Below are 17,693 nucleotides of genomic sequence, written 5' to 3' on the forward strand. Positions count from 1 at the left end.
GTGAAAGTGTAGCCTTACGAAAATCGGCCATCCTATAAATTTCACGTCACAACAGTTTACATTCAAGAAGAACTGGTATCTTTAAAAATTGTTGTTAGCTTTCATTTAACCTACGCAATTCATAATAAATCACATATGTATTCATTAAAATTCCAAATGTCAAATGAGCTGTGGAAAAGCGTAATTTATTATTCATCAGACAAACAGTAATCAGTGTACTGAAAGTAGTAATTAATTTTGCCAGAAACAATTTCTCTCTATGTAAGAGAATAATATTACAATACGTAAACATACCTTGTGACGTATTTTGAAAATTCTGAATTTTGTTTTTAGAACTACGTAAAATATCTTTTTTTTTACTGTTCAGATTCTTATATTTTTGAAACTGTAAAATATACAGTTTATTTAAATTTTTCACTACTGTAGGAACCAAATGAAATTTTATTTTGATGCAGTAACTTCTAGGACATTCTGAAAAACAATACAATAGTATGTGCTAAAATCAAATCAGTCTGTAGTCAGTCTGGACACATCGTGCGTAATACATCTTTTGTTATTAGCAATCGCGCGAGAATATATTTATTTGCTATAAAAACCGTTTGTTTGTGATGAGACTATGTTTTCGTCATCCCGTTGATTGGAGTAAACGTATAAAGAATTCGTTGAGTTTTAGTCCACAGGATGTTTCACAATGTTTTTACGATTCGAAATTTTAATAAAGAGCGCTAAAAACAAGATACAGCGACGGTGGCGTCATCTGTTAGTAGTGCGGAGAGTCAATTTTCATCCCATGTACAGGTCAGTAATCATATCGTATTGGCCGAAGCATCTTCGCGATCTCACGGTGGAGCGTTATTTTGCTATGGTGAATCTATCAAGCGCATGCAATATGCTTTTCGCAAGCACTTAAAGATTCAGCCGCGATATCCGATTTCTGTTCGGGGAACAATATGGAAATTGGTACAAAACTTCCATACAAGTGCAGTGCATCGACTCGAAAATCAACCGGGTCTCGGAAAACTCTCTCAACTCCCGAGAAAATCGGACTTGTTTTTACATCCTCGACCAAAAGTATTTAGCACACCAGGTAACCTCGAGTTTAGTGAAAATAAATAAATTAAATAAATAGAAACAATATGTTCGAGTTTATAATGTTTATTAGTAACACAAAATCAATATTTCTTGGGCCCACCTTTTGCCCTTACTACAGCAGAAACTCGTTTTGATTGACAGTACACTAGCTTTTTAGAATCTTCAGCGGTTATGACGTTCCAATCAAGTCGTAGGCGGTGTTTTAATTCCTATTTTGACTCAGCTGTGTGTCGCCAGACATGCGCTGCAACAAATCCTATAAACGCTCTATGGGGTTAAGTTCCGGTGATTAGGCAAGCCAGTCCAGAAGCTCGCTGTTATTTTCCCGAAGCCAAGCCACTGTAAGGACAGATTTATGGCAGGCTGCGTTACAGTGTTGGTATTTAACGCTGTCCATGTTTGTATCGCCAAAAACGCTTGTAAAAGAGGGCAATAAAGCAGATTCTAGGACGTCTATATACTTCGTGGAATCCATGCGGCTTTCACATACGACCAATTGTCCCACTCCTGCAACGCTCATACAGCCATAGGTCATTACGCTCCTTCCGCCGTATTTTACGTTAGGTACCATACACTCTGGGTTATGTTCCTCGCACCCGGTGCATCAAAAATCTGAAATGTAAATAAATATTATAGAAAATGCTTTCATGAATTTTTAAATTAATGCATTTCCTTTTCTATCCAAATTGGTCTGTGTTGTTACTGCATCAAGTTGACAAACCTACCTGAATATTTGCTTCGTCAGACCACACAATATTTGACCAATCTTGTTCGATGAATGTTCGATGTTTTAGAGCCCAATCTTACCACGCCATTGTTGTCAGAGAGCCATTCAGACCAACTTCTTGAAATAGTCTACAACTGATGCGAGCAGATATTGTTTTGGTAAAATTTTCAGTCAACTCAGCAGCGACATCTGAAGAGGTTTCTTCCTTTTCTTTTAACGACTCACTTACTATCATTCAGTCCTCACGGTCTGCTGTGGTCCGCCTGCGCCAGATTCTGGGCCTATTAACATGCGACCCGGTCATGGCGTATCGCTCAGTAGCATATTGTACAGATCGGCGTGAATATTTCACAGTTTTCGAAGTTTCCGACTGCACGTTCCCTTGCTTATGCAAAGCTTTATCTGCACTCGTTTTTCTAAACCAAGTTCGGTTATGTTACGTATGCATAACGCAGCAGTATCGCCGATGTCACAGATCTAAACGCGAAAGGAGTACTAGATTAGTGACATGGGTAAACAACGAGAGAATGTAGCAAACTCAGTACTACACAGAAAAACATTCAAATGATAAATTTTATTACACTAGATGTTTTATTGGTGGCTTTGAGGTGGATCAATTTTTTTGGCCGTTTTCGATGCCGACAAACTACTTTTAACTGTTACATATATCGCAAATTTCTAGGGTGCTCATTACTTTTGGCCAAGGATGTACTAGTCTGCACGCATCCCCTCGTTGTTCGTAACGAAAATCTGATTCCAACAAGACACTGCGACATGCCACACATCGAAGATATTGCAAGTTCTCCGTGAAGCGTTTGGTAAAAGCATAATTTCCAAACGCGCTTGTGTCGAGTGGTCGCCTCGCTCGCTGATTTAACATTGCCAGACTTTTACCTATGCGGTTATTTGACATAGTGTACTCCGTCTGGCTGAGACACTTGCAACACCTAAAAATTAGAATTAGCGATGAAATTTCCAGGGTTCCTCCAACAGTTACGAAAGATGAGTTCAAAAACTGGGTGAAATGCCTCTAGTATTGTGTAACCGCGAATGGTCGTCATCTGTCCGTTGTAGCATTTCATAAGTAAACTTGAATAAATGTCATACCTTGCGTAAAATACTTAACTTTATTGCGAGATTATTTTGTGTGTTATTCTGATTTGAAATCGTCGGAACATTGTGAAATTCCTAGGGTTTCCTTATCTAGCTTGAATCTCGTTGGGACACTCTGAGATAGGAGCGTACAATTACATGGAACTTGTTGCGGCAGAAATAGTTGGTATACCATATTTTTTCGGAAGATTTCACCTTTTCCCGAAAGTTTTTTTCCCTTCTATGTATTAATAAAACTCCATGCAAGTCAGATTGTAGTTAAACTGGCATTTAAATATTGATTCCACAGTCAATGGCAGCAGTCAGTTTCTTTCATCAGTCCACTGGGCAAACATCATCGAAAATTCTTTATCCACAATGGCGTTGTGTGTGGGAATAGAAAAAAAAATGCTCGCATAATTTTAGCAGTTGATATTTGCGTTCAGATTTTCGGTTTCCTTACGAAGGTCAACCCACCTTTCTTCCACGGACTATTTAGATTTTCAGTCCTCCGAGTCCCGCTTGGTTTTTGAACAGCACTTCAAGATACACAAATTCCTGAAAACAAATGTCACCTGAAATATATATACCATTTTTAGGCAGCTATATAATAGTGTTTTCAATCAACACCCAATCTGGAGTTCCATATATTTGATATTTATTAAAAGAAACAGCCCATTAATCTAAGTAAGCAAATGTTATGGTATAGAAAGCCATTGTCTCTACCTGAAATTTCGAAATCGAATTAATTATTTCTTGGTTAGGGACTCATTCTTTAATTTGTTCAGATTCACCTTGGTTTGCATGCCAACAAAATCGGCAGTCTTCCTTTCATTCAGGCATCTGTGAGTGTCGATTAATATATTTCTTATTTCAGTTTGAGTGAGATAGAGGAGTCTGATGACTGGTATTAAGGCGTAAGCAGCTTCTGTGTCCTTACCGTTTATATTGAAAAATAATAACATATTTTCATTACGATTATTTCAATGTCGACAGCGCTTGATATACAGGGTTATACTAAATGATGGACCCATTTACAAACCTTCGTATTTATTCAAGTACAAATCTAAAATGAACAAGCTTTATACCAATGAAAATAGGAAGTTTCAATGTTTTTTTCACAATGTTTGATATCAATTTGTAATAATTTGTAATTAATTAGTTTTTAATAATTATTTAATAATTAGAAATGTGGTAAATGTTATAAATGTTCAATGTGGCCATTGTTGACTACACTGCAAACATCGACGCGATGGCCAAACTCGTCCTACACACACGAAAGCGTATCTGCTGTTACGGAGTGCAAGGCAGCAGTGATCCAGTTCCGCAGATCGTTCAGAGTGGTTGGTAGAGGCTGGATGTAAATAGCTTCCTTCACATAACCCCATAATAAATAGTCGCAGGGAGTGAGACCAGGAGATCTCGGTGGCCAGAAGTGCAGAGCCAGGTCCTCAAGTCCCCTGCAACCGATTCAGCACTGAGGAAGGAAGTCATTCAAAAAGCCTCCTACATCACGGTGCCAATGTGGCTGAGCTCCAGTCTGTTGGAAAATGATGTCCTGGTAATCTTCTATAACTTGAGGGAACAGCCATTGTTCCATCATGTGATACCCGCTACATTCTTTCCGCAAAGAAAAATGGTCCGTAAACTTTTGTACGGGATAGGCAACGTCGATCTTCGGTGAGTCTCTTTCGTGTTGCAATGGTGAATGTGGATTTTCCAAATCCCATATGCGGACCTCTTTTCCATTAAGGTGGAACGTCGCTTCACCGACAAAAATTACGCGCTGCAGAAATGCGTCATCCTCCATCTTTGCTAGCACATAACCAAAAAATGCGAAGCTTTTCTCTTTGTGTCTGTGGTCGAGAACCTGCCCAAGTTGTAATCAGTAGGGTTATACAGCAGAACTTTCCATACCCTTGGTTGGGGTATTCCAAGTTCTAGACTGGCTCTATTGGTAGACTTACTGGGACTGCGCACAAAATCTTCTTAAATCCGTCTGACACATCATCCACTGACACACGCGGTCGGCCTGTGCTTCTTCCTTTGCACACACTCCCAGTCTGTTTAAATTGCTTAAACCAACAGCTAATGCTTTTGCGAGTTGGTGGTTGAATACCGAGTTTGGTACAAAACGCCCGCTGCACTGCAATTTGCGACTCACTTTTCGCGAACTCAAGGTCGCACAAAACCTTTTGCTCCATAATCATCTCAAACACAACTGACTGTGAAACGGAATGACGGTTCTATTGCCGCGCGAACTCTACTGGCCGCTTCTGAAACCATCACCGCCCGCCCGCCAAAATCTTTGAAACTTGCTCTTTTCATTGGTATAAAGCTTGTTATTTTCGATTTTCCCTTGAATACATACGAATTTTTCAAAATCGGTTCATCATTTAGAATAACCCCGTACTATGGTGGAGAAAATGGGCAGGGCATCAAATTCCTTCTTCGTTTTTTCCTAGTTCTTCTTCTTTTTAGTGAAACACATTCCACTGGGTGCATCGTTGAAGCTCTCCGAAACTGGATTTGGTACTGTCTCCACAAAAAGTGATTATTTTATCTTATACAATCTGCAGTTGTCTCCGATGTTTCATTATGCAGCGAATCAAACTTCAACAGCTTCAGTTAGATTCCGTCAATTTCAGTAAAGTATTGAGCAGCTAAAGGAAACATCTTTTCAGCCTTGAGGTTCGATGCGTCGGTGCCTATGCCGTAAAGTGAAACTCCTTGCAATTGTTTTAAACATTCGGACACGGAGTGTAGTGCGAGCATATTTTTAACAATCGCTGTAGCTTTGCCCCTGGCTATGTGTAGACTGCTTTGTGGCGACTTTAGAGTCAGGACACGTTGCGGAATTCAGTTTTACGGTTCAGTCAAGAGGAATGACGAACTAATGATACTTGACAACTTTATAAGCTGTTGGTTCTGCAGCAGCAACTAGCATTTTTTCCTGGGTATCTTCTTTAGTCATGAATTTAATAGGCTTTCATGTCGGCGCAACCGCGAATATATTTGTATGATTCTTCGTAGAAATGTGATGCCTCACATCTGCATAATTCCGTGAGTCACTGAGATGAAACAGCTACAAATCTCTCACAACGCTTCTTGATCCATACGCCCTTTCTTGACAAAAGACCACTCTTTTGTATAATCATCCGAAAAGTGACACTTTCTCTTTCCATCCTTAGGCATTTTCGTAAGCTGTGATAAGCTTATTAGAAGGTAAACAGTCTACAATAACACTTTAGTCATCGAAGTACACGTCACTATACACTTCACGCCCTATATACTTGGAGTACACACTTCACATGTTACTAACATGCACTCGTTGTTCGTATTACGTTTAAAAAGAATCGTCTTATCAGATCGCTACTCAAATGTATATGGGATGAAAATTGACACTCCGCACTACTAACAGATGGTGCCACGGTCGCTGTATCTTGTTTTTAGCGCGCGTTATTCAAATTTGAAATTTTTTATTGTATTGTTTTCCAAAATGTCCTAGAAGTTACTGCATCAAAATCAAAATTTATGATATTTGGTTTCTAAAATAGTGAAAAATTTTAGTAAAGTTGTATCGTTTTACAGTTGCAGAAATATAAGACTCGAAACAATAACAAAAGATATTTGATGTAGTTCTAAAATAAAATTCAGAATTTTCAAAATATAGTACATAACTAGCTTGCCTGGTGAATAATAAATTACGATTAAGCACAGCTTATTTGACATTTGGAATTTTAGTGTATACATATGGAATTTATTACAAATTGGGTAGATTAACCGGTAGAATCAGGAGCAATAAGTCCTACATTTCACAAGAACGTGCTTGGAAAACTCACAGAGACATCTTTCAGCGCAGAAATCAAGAATGTTCGCCATCCCACTGCGCGTCTGTTCTGTAGAGATCGTGCAGGCAAAATTATGGGGAAAATGGCTCGCTCAGGTGGGCAGACGAATTCATTTTCCCATACTCCAACCGTGAACCGAGGAGGAAGAGACTTCAAACTATGGTTCAGTTAAAGGTATAGTATCTTCTACCATTCCCTTTACAATGATTCGCAGATTGGTGATGAAGATGTGGACGTACACTTTCAGTAGAAAATGAAAGAGCGAGAAATACCGATTCGTCTAAAACGATGCATCGTCTTGTACATAAAAGAACGACGAAAAGCTCATTTAAGTAGGAAAAGGATTCAAGTCTCTAAGCAGATACGTTTCATTAGCAGTTTTCATGGATATTCAAACTTAGGTACTTCTCTTTTATAGCTTATTCATTCTTGTTTGGTCTTACAGTCCCACTTAGACAGTATTTCACACTTTTGACATTATTTAATTTTTTAATTAATTAGTTTCATGTTTTTATCCTGAATGTAAGAAGTCTTATTAGTTAACAATTGTGTTTAACTAATATGTGCTTTGGGTGGTGTGCAACATTTGTAATGTGCTATAATGCACACACGAATGGCTTTTTCATGTATGGATGAACAAAAAAAAATTGTTGCGGTTTTATTCGCTTCACCAAAGTATGTAACATAAAATCAACTTTTTTTTTTTTTTAAGTTTATTTCACTTTTAGACTTCAGTAGGAGGAGAGGGGCTTGGAATGGTGTAACGTAGTGTGTGTGTGTGTGTGTGTGTGTGTGTGTGTGTGATGGGTGGGGGAGAGGGTGGGTGGGTGTGTTCAAGGTTGGGGAGGAGGGGAAGGGTGACAGGCTGTGAGAGAAGATGCATGGACAACGTTTTGTTGCGTTTCAGATGCAAATGGGATGAAGTGGGAGAGGTGTATGTACTGTACTTCCCCAGAGCCCTCATGACTATACTTACGCCCCTGGTCATTTGCAGTCTGCAGCAACCCAGCCTCCATCCCTCTTAATCTAGAACAGTACCGTAAGAGAAACCGCTCTAAAATCTGGCTCGCCTATCTTTCCTACTGTTACCAGAAGTAAGGTTCCCACGAACGAACTGATATAATAAAGCGACTCGTCTTAGAGTACCCGAGGATTTGATTGTTACACTAAGGCAGAAACAATCCCGATCATTCGCTTACTGCTTGACACACTTGTAATGCGGTACGTCAAGAAAAATCATGAACAGAAGAACAGTTCTGAAAAAGAAAAAAAAGACGATCAAATGATTTGTGAACCGATTTGTCTAAAAGTGAGATATAAGATAGATTAGAGGGACATTTACTGTACATGATTTCGAGCATCGTTGAATGGGCGTCATATGTTTCTCTAATCTGTTTTATATCTTACTTTTAAGCAAATCATTTCACAAAACATTTGATCGGCTTTTTTAAAAATAACTTTTTTACATTATTACCTCTAGCTAATGTGCAACAAAATTATCAACATGATACGAATTATATGTATAAAACATTCATCAGTGGTAATCTATTAATAATTGTATCAACAATGTTAGGTTGACACCGAAAATTATAGATCGGAAACAGAAAGAAATCAGAGCAACTTCAATAATCCTGATGAACATCCATAATTATTATCAGGTATATAGTGCCATTCCGTGAAACTCCTGAAAAGTCGATAATCAGGCAACAAACTTAACTATGACACCTTTCACAGGGCATTTCCGAAGTACTTTCACAGACATTGGGGCGGGCAGTGTCTATCAATGAAACCAATGATTCCTTAGTCAAACTCCCAAGTAATAAAAGAGCTTCAAACTTCTGATTACTTTACAAATGAATTATTGTATTAGATTTTTTACGTTAAGCACCTAAGCAAGAAAAAGTTTAAAATGGTTTGAAATTAAGTTTAAAGTTAGCTGGTTTGCTGTTCTTCACATCTAAACAATAATGAAAGGACAGATACAGATACGAGCAAATCTCCTCCCGTATCTAGTTTTAATTACTTTTTTTTCTGTAACCGCATGCAGTGCTCTGTCTGTGTTTCTTCCATTCGTCTCTGTGTTGATGCAGTAAAGCAGCTAACGACCTGCTCGAACCTTCCGATGTAGTGAGGTGATGATACAGTTAAGCAGGAATCTGATGCTGAATCAATTGAATAATGGTAGATAAGAACTAATACGCCACAAATGAAAGAAAAATTAGAAAAAAATAGTTGTGTGGTGGAGTGGCACCGGTACGAGTCTCTATCCACCTTGGTTTTGCGAGAAGCGTCGTTCACTCACTGTTAGGACGAAATTCCTGCTCTGCCAAAGTGATGTAGAGGACAGTGGTATCACTGCGGTTGTACCAGAGATCGCATAACGGCCGACTATGCAGTGGATCTGCATCTCTCGCCCACACAACGGCCTCCCAGTAGCTTGGATTACAGGAGTGCGCCATTACTCCCAGCCAGCAGTTCGTCTACTGCAACGGAGTCAGATTTGTTTCCACCCCTCCGAGCTTTGTGCCCGCCACACCACCACTGATAGTTTTCTTGAAGTTGTAGTCATTTTAATTGCTATTAACACTACTGTTTCCAGCAAACAAGTCATTGTCAACAGATAAAAATCAAATCTGAGTAAAAACAATAAAAATTTGATACAAGTTAAAAATAAATTGTGAAACACCCATATTCAGAAAAGTAGTTACATCGACCAGAACAATATATTCGTTTTGTAAGATATTATTCCAAAGAGAATACAACGTGCGTGTCTCAAACAAAGGGTTTAGTTTGTAATTTCCTTCCCTCCAGGTTGGCTGTATCTGTTATTACCAGCTGCCGGTAAACCATCGATTCCTTAAAGAATCAGACTCCCATGTACAAAACTACTTCAAGCTTCTGGTTTCTTTACAAATGATTTAGTGTGCTGGATATTTGAGGTTTACCACGTAAGCGAGAAAAAGTTTTAAAAAGTGTGAAATCATGTTGAAAGTTGGTTAGAAATCGCGGAGTATTCTCGGTATGAAACAACAGTCTGGGTAGCTCGCTATCTACTTTAAGCGAAAGAGCTAGTTTTTTCACGCTTCTCAGTGTTTACTACGTCAGATTTCCTAAACTACGTACTAGACAGTAATGTAATTTTGTAGGTACATTCAATAATATTCGTGGATACTGTCCGCACAATTTGTTACGAAAAGAGTAAGTAGTACAAAAGTAATAGATGAAAACGTCATTCAAAAAAATGTTCAAATGTGCGTGAATTCCTAAAGGAACCAAAGTGCCGCGCAGTCCGTGACATTGCGCCTCAAACCGTGCGGCTAATGGGAATATTTTATGCATGAACAGCGAAAATTTTACGAGTGGTATTCTTTTCAATTTCACATTTTGTGGAGGGCGGGGGTCTCAGTGAGAAAATGTTTTGAGAAGGTTTGAAATTATGCATAAATTTTGTTTGTAGTCTAAGTGCTCTCATTCTCAAATACTGGACGGATTTTATAGTCTGTCTTTTTGCGTGCGGTCAGTTACTCTACCTCAAGACATTTACACAGTTTCCAACTGTAACACGGGTCTATAGTGTATTTAAGCTTTTAGAAATGATCGTACCTCTTAAGGAATAGATTATGACAGCGTTTTGAATATTTAAATTCGGTCAGTAATAATATGAAATACTGAATAACAAATTTTTGTTGTCCATGGAAGCTGTTACGCAGTCAAACTACAACTCTGACTATGAGCCATGAACCACGAACTGAATGAGCTGTTTGGTAAAATAGGTAAAGATGGCAGTGAGCTGTCTCACGATTATTTATGGGTTGCCGCGCTTACAACTTCGGCGGGTAGATGGTGCTGGTGTCGACACGCTATTTTATAACATTCGTGCATGGCCTCTCCCATCAGCCATTGCGCCGAGTGTTAACTCGGTTTGTGCGTGAGTGATGGGCTAAACTGCGATTTTCCGATATCAGTGATTTCTGTGAATGCTACTTTTGAATATCTGTGATTCTTAACTGTGATTTGTCGCAGTTAAGAGTCGCAGTTAAGGAACATAGGTCGTGTATCCCTCCGCCACTGCTATTTCTGCGATTTCTGCTACTTCCGCGATTTCTGCTACTTCTGCGATTTCTGTAACTTCTGCTACTTCTGCGATTTCTGCTACTTCTGCGATTTCTGTGACTTCTGCTACTTCTGCGATTTCTGCGACTTACCACCGTATGAGAAAGTTACATCTGTCAACACAGAAAATTGCATCTCAACAAACCTGTCTTTGGCAAGTATGTTTTACGTTTTTTCTTCCGTTGGCTTTAATTTTGTATTAAAGAAACAACTGTGAAAATATTAATAGTGTAATTAATATGTAAGTAGCCGTACAGTACCGTAATAGTGCGTATTTAGAAAATGAATTGTAACATATTGTTATGTTCACAGGTACCTGAACTACATTTCAGTCACTCAGTAAAGTGATAACTCAAAATATCATTGTCAACAGATCTGAAGAAATTGCCACTGCGTCTTTAGACCGTTTTCGTCAGACGAGAGGTTAGTTTCTAAGCGTTTCGATGGACTTAATTACTTCAGTGTGATCGTTCTTGCAAATGTGATATTCATTATAGCAAATATTAGCAATCTACTCTGTCAATTATATTGCTAGTAATTAATGACAGCAAAAATTGTTTAATAATCCTTGTGTTTTTGCAGACACAGTTCTGACTCTGATTACTGGTTGCTGTACGTATCTATCCACATCAAGGCTGTTTTTGAGAGAGACTCGTGAAGATTCAAGACAGTTCTTAGAGGATTTGCAGTTTAAAAGTGAAATAATTGTGAAATAAGTGTGTGAATGATTAAACTGTGTTTTATTGAAGTTGTTGTGCGATTTTAAAGGAATAATAAATGTCAAATACAGTGAGTGAATAATAAAAATCTCATTTTCCACGTGTTTAAGCCGCCCTATACCCATAATTTTCCGCCACTTACTTATTGGTAAACACTTGTTGGAGAGTGACATGCCGCCCCCCCCCCCCCCCCTTTCTCCACAATCGTGATGTGACACTGACCTGTAACATATCCCGAAGTCTACAATATGCATTTTGAGGCTGTTGATATGAAAGTGGGAAGTACAGATCTTCCAGTTACATCAGGAATAGCTTAAGTGCATTACTTGAAAGTAACACAGGAAAAGCTTACTTATGTAGGTGGTAGTAGTGTCGGCAAAAAGTTCTTGTGTGTGAAGTTGCCATGTAGAACACCAGGTGTAAAACTTTTCTCCCGAGTCTTGAACTGTGTCGGAACAAAAGTGAGGCATTCATATGACTGTTTTCATTTCTCTACACTTATACAGATGTCTGAGTTCTGCTGTGTTAACACTACAAAGTCCTGTAGGCATGTGGAGTATTAACCAAAACTGTCATATTGGAAGCAGAATCAAACACATTTGTTACGTTACTTGATATTTTCAGGAGAAAAAGGCAATGTTGTTTCTTATTAATATAATACATTCAGAGTCACAGCAGTATTTGACCAACCATAACTGATGCTGAATGTGTATGTCGTCATATAATATGAAGGGCTTATTTCAATAGTGGTACAAGTCCATTACCTCCACTTTTCTGTCTATAATGCGTCTGAAATTAGTGATCCAAACAAACATAAATGAAGGTTCATCTCTAGCAAGAAGCCATATGCTTGAATATTTCTGGTATCTCAAATGCAGATTTGTCAGCGCTCATTTAACTTTACGACTCTGTATCTCAAAATGAACAAAAATGGACTTGTACCACTATTGAAATAAGCCCTTCATATGCACACACAGCACATCGTTCTCGTGAGGCACAAGGCTCTCGTAACGAAGTACGTACGTCGGTCAACAGATGACACTAGGAAAAGTATGTTAACTGCGCTTTTCAGTTGCTACTTGTGACTCTTACTTGCGATTTGTCACAGAAATCGCAGTTTGACTCGGTAGCGAATAGCGTAGTATGAACTTTGCTCAACAGATGGCAGTGCTAACTGCGCTTTTTAGTTGCTACTTGCGACTCTTAGTTGCGACTTGTCACGGAAATCGCAGTTAGACTTGATACCGCATAGCAGAGATGGACGTAGTACGAACTTTGGCCAAAAGATGGCACTGTTAACCGCGCTTTCTAGTTGCTACTTGCGACTCTTAGTTGCGACTTGTCACGGAAATCGCAGTTAGACCCGATACCGTACCGCAGAGATGGACGTAGTACGAACTTTGGCCAATAGATGGCACTGTTAACCGCGCTTTCTAGTTGCTACTTGCGACTCTTAGTTGCGATTTGTCACGGAAATCGCAGTTAGACCCGATACCGTATCGAAGAGATGGACGTAGTACGAACTTTGGCCAACAGATGCCACTGTTAACCGCGCTTTTTAGTTGCTACTTGCGACTCTTAGATGCGACTTGTCACTGAAATCGCAGAAAGCAGTGCTAAATTCGAGCAATAGATGGCTCACGTCTTTGAATATGAAATACTACTTGCGACTGCTAACTGTGACTGAAATCGCAGTTAGATTCTGTAAAATTGCTACTGTGATATCTGTGACTTCTCAGTCACTGTGATTTCTAACAGATACGCGATTTCCTGCCCACCACTATGCGTGACCGTTGTTACCGCCTGCTAGTTGAAGACACAGAAGCGCCCTAGCAACAAGAAAGCTATTCGTCACCTAACGTCAGATGTGCGGTGAGATTAACGTCTGTTCTTAACCTGGTTTGCTTAATTTATGAATCAGTTACATTTTCGCGCCCCAAGCATTGAAAAGTCAAGAGACCTGAATAATTGTAAGAAGTAGTAAGGCAACCGCTCGCGTAAAGCGGAAAATCTGGGTACGAGACCCGGTTCGGCATAAAAGTTCGTTGTCGTCACTCCCTTACACAGTTGAAAGTGCGAGCACATGTCGTGTGTTCTATTATTTTTTAGAATATCTAGTGCAAGAGAAAACAGAAGTTTCAATTTATGCCGCAATTTGATATTTATTTTACTTTTCCAACATGAAAGAAAGAATACTACAATTTCTATATGAGTGTAACATTTTATGTGCAGAAAAACAAGACCTCAAACAGATGAACTTTCTGACACTTCATTTACATAGCTAACAGTAAATGTTCGTTACATACATTAATTTTCCCTCAAATTTCCCCCGTTATTTATTTATCCTTATCACTTTCAAGGAGTTAAATATTTTACTGTAAAACGAGACCTCACGTGATCAGTTGGACACTCCATGTCCCACTATATATTTGGCAATGAAAATTCGGACAAAAATTCTTTGCTAGTCTTACTGACATACGTTACAGTTTCTACGTAGTCTGTACTTGGTCCCACGTCGCAAAGAACCATTAAGTAAGAATACGGCTTTCCTACGAGTTATACGCATTCTTACTGAAACCATGAAACATACAACACCAGTCTGGATGATATCAGATGATTCCAAATGAACATGTGTTCTTCAATACCTTTTATGTTGATTTCAAAAATGCTCATATCTTTCTTCCGTCAGGGAAGAAAGTTTATTTTATTTTTGTTGATAGTAATTTGATTAGAAAAACAAACTGGGTACACAAGATGCGCTGCTTTTTATGTGACTGTGGTCTCCAGGCAAAGTTAAAGCGCTGGCGTCCAAAAGTGTAACTAAATCGGAGACATTTGTGTACTAAAAATTCTTGCACGAACCGTTCGTCGACCACAAAAATTATTGCTTCCACTACGCTATAATGAACCAGAGTTGAAGCAGTTTGTAAGGGCTCTTCCACAAAATGCATGCTGCTTTAAATGGCTTTCTATGAAATTTTCCTTCATGAGACAAGAAATATTGGAATTTTTGTTGGTCCTCAAGTTCACTAATTGATGAAGGATTACGAATTTGAATGTTAGAGCAACAGATGGATGGACTGCTTTCACGCCTGTTACCGAAAACCTTTAAGGGGAGTCGGAGGTGCCTATGCTGCCCATGTTAAAATCACTAAGTTTGAGGAACATTTATGAATAAACTACCAAATAGAAAAATTTGAATTTTTTTTTTTACATATAGAGTGGTTTAGTATTGCAGTTATGACAGAGGGATATTGGAGTATCTTTTCTAGTTTCCTTCCAATTATTTTATTTATTAATGACCCAATTTTTTTACAAATAATTGCTTTATAATTAAACTGAAATAAAACTACTGAACATATTGCCAAATGGCTGTGTTACAATGTAAGTTTGACCACTAGGATTGCTGTATAAAAATTTCATCTCTCTAGCTTGAGTGGATTTTGAGAAAATGTTCCTTATATTCGAAAAATTCTAATTTACGGGAAATGGCTATCAAAGTTTCTCAATACATTCCTGCACTATATGATGGATTATCAGGGTCTTCTTCTTCATCCTCCAAAAGCTTCCTCTTCTGTCTTCTTTTCTGGCCTGTTGTTCCATCATACTTCATATGCCTTTCTCTTCTTTCTGCTCCTCTTATCCTTTCTCTGTCAATATTTCTTAGTGCTCATACAGTGTTCACCCCAGCTGTAAATCCTAATGCCTTCAGAACTTCACACTTCACACTGTTCCCTTGGTTGTAGGTTGCTATTGCATCATAAATGCCAAAGTGCAGTGATTTTATGCTTACAAACACCCTTTTAGGAATCACTTTCCAAATCAAATTGTTTATGCTCTCATTAGGATGCTGAGTCTTTCCATGTAGACATTTGTGTAACAATTCTGGCTGTGCTAAGTCATGAAAAATATCATCACTGTCACTAACATATTCACGAAATCTGTCACTCCCACCAGTCAGCTTCTTGCTAGAAGATGTCACAGTGCTATGGCCGGCCATGTGTTGCTTAGCAGAAGAACGCACTGTTTCAGTAATTGTAGTATCGCAACTTGGTATTAGTGTTAATTTTCTTTTCCCTGCGTTCTTCCTCTTCTTATATACACGGTTACTAAAACGTGGCATCGTAATCAGAACAACGCTTTACACAAGAAGTATAATACTACCAACAACAGGCGCAACACTGAACTAATTCGAAACGGTAAACAGCAAAGAGACGATGTTCCGCGCTCTTAGCGCTTCATTTGTCACAGAAAACAATGTAGCCAACCCTTGCACACTCGCTGTATGCGTAACATAAGGCGCTGTATGCGTAACAGTCCGAGAAAATCCCAAGCAGTTCGCCTGGAAGTCACGAGAGGGTGTTACATGCATTCAGCGCCCGCCCATTTCCTCTGCAGGCGTGGGGGAAAATGGTAATAACTCCACTTCCAGGGCGGATAGAACAATAATTCAAAGTTTACATTAAAGAGGAATGTTCCAATTAATTTTCGGTAGCAAAAAAAAATCGTAATTTTTTGGATTTGACGATCTCCGGCTCCCCTTAATGGAATAAAAAGAATCCAAATTACAGGGGCATTGTCAAAACCACGTGAGAAAATTTCAAGAAGCTGGATCGTAACATGAAAGTAAACATCGTCTTCCTACATCCTCATATTTACTTCCTTAAAAATATGGGACATCATAGTGAAGAGCAAACAGAACTCTTCCACTCGACTTAAGAAGACAGAGGGGCACTGCCAGAGTACATCGAATGAAAACATTAAGGCTGAGAAGACGGACAGTAAAGATCAAGGTCATCGAGGAAATCATAGCAGAAAAAGTCTGAAAATTAAATGTAGTAGTGTACTCACAATGTTGCTAAGAGAAGCTTTTGTAGTATTTCTAATCTGTGCCTAAAAGAATAAATCATAAATGTCGACAATATAGATATTACTAAAAATTTTAATTTAATATTTGTCCTTCAATTAGTTAAATCTTTAGGTCTGTTTACGATATAAATTTTCGACTACCACCCACGATTTTATTTTTATTTATATTTTGCACAACTCTTTTCGGGAAATGATTGTTTGCTTGTATATGTTTACAACGGTACTTATTTCCATGTGTCACTATATTTGTTTTAGTATGCTATTGAACCTTCTGAAGAAAATAAGTGAATCACTTTCCAGTTTTTCATTTAATATTTTGTTTCTTGTTGTGGTCTTCAGTCCGAAGACTGGTTTGGTGCAGCCCTCCACGCTACTCTATACTATGCAAGCCCCTTCATATCCGAATAACCACTGCTATCTACATACATGTGTACCTGTACGTGTCCGACGATCTCTATATATTTTTGACCCCCTCCCCCGCTTTCTTCCAATACTAATAACTGACTATTCCTCGACGTCTCAGAGTGTGTCCCTATCAACCGATTTCTTCTTTTAGCCAAGATACACCACGAATTTCTTTTCTTCCTAATCCTCTTCGGTACTTCATTTTTGGTTACGGGATCTACACATCTAATCTTCAGCATTCTTCTGTAGCAGCACATTTCAAAAGCTTCTATTCTCTTCTTGTCTAAACTGTTTATCGTTCCAAGTTCCACTTCCGTATGTGGCTATGCTCCATACGTCCAGAACAGAGTTCATAACAGTTATATTTATATTCCAGGTTAACAAATTTCTGTTCTTCAGAAACGCTTTTCTTGCTATTGCCACTCTACATCTTGTATCTTCTCTACTTCGGCCGTAATACTATGTTTTACTGCCCAAATAGTAAAATTCATCTACTACTTTCAGCGTCTCATTTCCTGATTTAATTCTCTCAGTGTCCCTGATATAGTTCGACTACGTTCAGTTATCTTTCTTTCGCTTTTGATAATGGTAACCTTATATCCTCCTTTCAAGACACTGTCCATCACATTCAGCTGTAGTACCAAGTCCTTTGCTGTCTCAGACAGAATTACAATGTCATCCGCAAACATCAAAATTTGTATCTCTTCTCCCTGTCTTTAATTCCTACTCCAAATTTCTCCTTGCCTTCCTTCACAGTTTTCTCAATGCACAGACTAATAACTTTGGCTAGAAGTACAATCCTGTCTAACTCCTTTCTCAACCACT

The 17,693-nt window shown here is 38.6% G+C and overlaps 1 protein-coding gene and 1 long non-coding RNA gene across 2 annotated transcripts in view; both read left to right on the forward strand.

Moving 5' to 3' along the window:
• Positions 1-17,693, forward strand: part of LOC126187970 (voltage-dependent calcium channel subunit alpha-2/delta-3) — an 865,148-nt gene that overhangs the window by 479,905 nt on the left and 367,550 nt on the right. The window lies entirely within an intron of this gene.
• On the forward strand, positions 10,948-11,659 carry LOC126187971 (uncharacterized). Its single transcript, XR_007537815.1, has 3 exons — positions 10,948-11,033; positions 11,188-11,298; positions 11,458-11,659. It is a non-coding gene; the product is annotated as an uncharacterized LOC126187971 (long non-coding RNA).

The sequence above is a fragment of the Schistocerca cancellata genome, chromosome 5 (genome assembly GCF_023864275.1).
Source record: "Schistocerca cancellata isolate TAMUIC-IGC-003103 chromosome 5, iqSchCanc2.1, whole genome shotgun sequence".
In the NCBI taxonomy this organism is placed as follows: Eukaryota; Metazoa; Arthropoda; class Insecta; order Orthoptera; family Acrididae; genus Schistocerca; species Schistocerca cancellata.